The sequence below is a fragment of the Acinonyx jubatus genome, chromosome D3 (assembly GCF_027475565.1).
Source record: "Acinonyx jubatus isolate Ajub_Pintada_27869175 chromosome D3, VMU_Ajub_asm_v1.0, whole genome shotgun sequence".
Taxonomy (NCBI): domain Eukaryota; kingdom Metazoa; phylum Chordata; class Mammalia; order Carnivora; family Felidae; genus Acinonyx; species Acinonyx jubatus.
Genome location: NC_069392.1, coordinates 31,088,883 through 31,092,582, shown reverse-complemented (window position 1 = coordinate 31,092,582; position 3,700 = coordinate 31,088,883).

Genomic DNA, 3,700 nt, shown 5'->3' with positions numbered 1-3,700 from the left:
ACCTTCCCCTCCCTCCCACCCCCCATCAACCCTCAGTTTGTTCTCAGTTTTTAACAGTCTCCTATGCTTTGGCTCTCTCCCACTCTAACCTCTTTTTTTTTTTTTTCCTTCCCCTCCCCCATGGGTTTCTGTTAAGTTTCTCAGGATCCACATAAGAGTGAAACCATATGGTATCTGTCTTTCTCTGTATGGCTTATTTCACTTAGCATCACACTCTCCAGTTCCATCCACGTTGCTACAAAAGGCCATATTTCATTCTTTCTCATTGCCACGTAGTACTCCATTGTGTATATAAACCACAATTTCTTTATCCATTCATCAGTTGATGGACTTTACTTTCTTGATAGAGTCCTTTGATGCACTAAAGTTTTTAATCTAAAATGGATCTTTAAGGGGTGCCTGGGTGGCTCATTCGATTGAGCATCTGACTTCGGCTCAGGTCATGATCTCGTGGTTTGTGAGTTCAAGCCTTGCGTCAGGCTCTAGCTCGGAGCCTGGAGCCTGCTTCGGATTTTGTGTCTCCCTCTCTGTCTCTGCCTCTCCTCTGCTTGTGCTCTGTTTCTCTCTGTCTCTCAAAAATGAATAAATGTAAAAATAAATAAATAAATAAATAAATAAATAAATAAATAAATAAAATGGATCTTTAAATTGAGCAATATAAGCTCCCTCCTCCTCTCCCCTACAGAATCTTGAGTCATATCCACATTGCATTAATATGAGTACATTTTTTTTTTATCTTTACACCATAAGAAAATAAGTCTCTTTGAATTCACAGAAATCTAGAGGCTTGGGCTTCCCCACACCACAGTACTGGAGTTGGAGGAAGTTTAAATCAGCTTATGGACCAAGGGCCCCAGCTCTCATTTGGGTTATACCACTATTAAGGACATCTTGGTTACTATGTTTTATTGCAAATATTGGTTACTACTTTTATTTCAATTAACACACTAGGTTAGCAATACTTTGGGTAAAATAGACTTTTGTGGTTCAACTTGAGACTATATTTACAGCACTATTCCTATGGTGAAGTGTTTTTTTGAGTTCTAAACAACCACATGGTAGAAACACACAATCCACAAACAAGTTGGGAACTACCTGCATATGATTTCATGACTTATTTCAGTCTTACAACTTGGTAGATTTTGAGTACTAAATTTCCATCTCTTGCAATATGTATTTATTCTTAGGGAATAAACTCTTACCTAAAAGCAGAGATTGAATAAATAGACAAAAATTGTTGAAACAAGATCTTTTTCATTGAAAGAAGACATTTTTATGTACTTAATATTTACCAGCTTTTAAAACTTCTTACTGATAAATAGAATATTTTCCTAATTATAAAATCAATGCATGCTTATTGCAAAACATTTAGAAAATACAAAAGAGCATAAAGAAGAAAATAGGTATCATCTATAATCCTTATAGTCAAAATGAAAAGCTGTTGACCTTCTGGTGTAATTCTACCCATATATGTATATACATAAATGTATGAAATTCTAAAATGGGAGGGCGCCTGGGTAGCTCAGTCAATTGAGCATCTGACTCTTCACTTGATATTAGCCAAAAGGCCGAGAAGTGATGAGCATCTGACTCTTGATTTCGGCTCTGGTCATGATCCCAGGGTGTGAGATCAATCCCCATGTCGGGTTCTGCACTGGACGTGGAGTCTGCTTGAGATTCTCTCTTTCTCTCCCTCTCTCTGCCCCCTCCCCCTCTGCTCTTTCTCCCTCTCTCAAAATAAAATACGTTTTAAAATTGAGATTGTATTGTATGCAGAATTTTGTATCTTTTAAAAACAATTCTCTAATTATATAAGTGATGAATACACTCTCACTATAAAAAATATAAAGAATACAGATGGAAGGAAAATGCTTCCTCAGTTCAACCTTCCTGTCAAGCCCCCTCCTCTCCAGAAAGACCACCATGCAGGTTTGTCCTGTATCCTCTCAGACTTCCTGTGTATTCCCATTATGCAGGAATTCAGTAGGTCTACCTTTCTATTAAAACATCCAGTAGAGGGAACCATTAGACTGTTTTCTCCTTTGACATGTAAATTATACCTCCTTTTGATTTACAAAAACCTAAGCATCTTGGATGTCATTTACACAATGCAGAATGGTACATCGATTTAAAAATGTTATTTCTACTGACTAGTTTCTAACTTAAATAAAAAATTTAAATCTTATTTTCTCCCTTCAACTATCTTGTTGGTTTGTTTTTGCTTCCTTGGACCTTGAAATTATGTGGTTTTTTGAGGATACTTCTACTGGGTAAATTTATGAGGGAAAAAAATCCTTGCTGTTGGTAGAAATGTAGTTGTCTTTTTTTTCCCCCTTTGAGAAGAAGATAAGTCAGACACAATAAAAAAAATAGGTGAAGATGAAACTTAATGTGACAGTAATTCCATTCAAAATCCTAAATAGATTAGAATAATTGAATAGTCTCTTCATTTAGATACTCTGAAAATGGTTTACTCCAAAATGATAAATTCTGTGTATGTATTTCAGTAATACTTTATGTAAATAATATTCATATTTTTAATTCCACAGCAGTTCTCAAGAGAACCAGATAAAACCTGTGAGTATATTCGGTCTATTGTGCTGATGCTGTGGTGGTTTTGTTCTCATAGCCTTTGTTGATTTGCATTTTAACTAAACTACCCTGAAAATGGTGGTTAGGCAATGAGGTGTCCTAGTTGTGAGAACTCTCCAAGTAACAGACTCTCTTTCAAATGCCAACACTTTTAATGTTTAACCATTGGAAGGAAACGTTTCCAATGAGTATTCTATGGTTCACCCAGCTTTCTAAATAGAGGATAGTGAACCTAAGTGTTGTTATTGTTGACTATGTTATATTTTTAAACCCTGTGCAGTTGTCTCTGTGAACCATGATTTGTTTTTCTCTCCTAGACAGCTAGGCGTATCTTCCTAGTGCTGGTACATACCATATGCTTAATAAATGTTTGATGGAAAGAAAAAAAGAATGATGGGAGTGTCCTTCTACTGTCATTTTGTGTGTAATTAACAGTCCCTGCCTCAGCCATTCATACTGTGTCCCCCACCATGATTCTTTCACCCCTCCCTGACCCTTGCACATCTAATCTGCTGTGTACAAAAATAAAATAGGCAAGCCTATTTCTTAAAACTGTAGTACGTAACAGTGAATTAACAGCCAGTGGAGCTCAGAATGAAAGCCTGAGGGACCTGGTTTGGAGCTGTGTGTCAGCTACTACCCTCTCTAAAACACTGATTCATCCTTCTGAAGTAGGTGGCCCAAGACTGAAGCATTTTGTGAAATCCATATGTAATTTATCTACAGACGTGTTATAAACAAGATGTCTTTGGAACAATGAAAACTTAAAAACAAATGAAATTGGAGATTTGTTAAACGTAAAGTTGGGACATCTATAACATCTTTAAAAATGGTCTTAGACAATAGTTCACAGTGACCAAGATGTAGAAATCAATGGAAATCTGTTGGAAATGATGTATGTATGAAATGAGTGTCTATTTTATCATTTACCTTGAAATTAAAAAAATTTAATGTTTATTTTTGAGAGAGAGAGACAGAGCATGAGTGAGGGAGGGGCAGAGAGAGAAGGAGACACAGAATCCAAAGCAGGCTCCAAGCTCTGAGCTGTTAGCACAGAACCCAACATGGGGCTCCAACCCACTAACCATGAGATCATGAACTGGGCTGA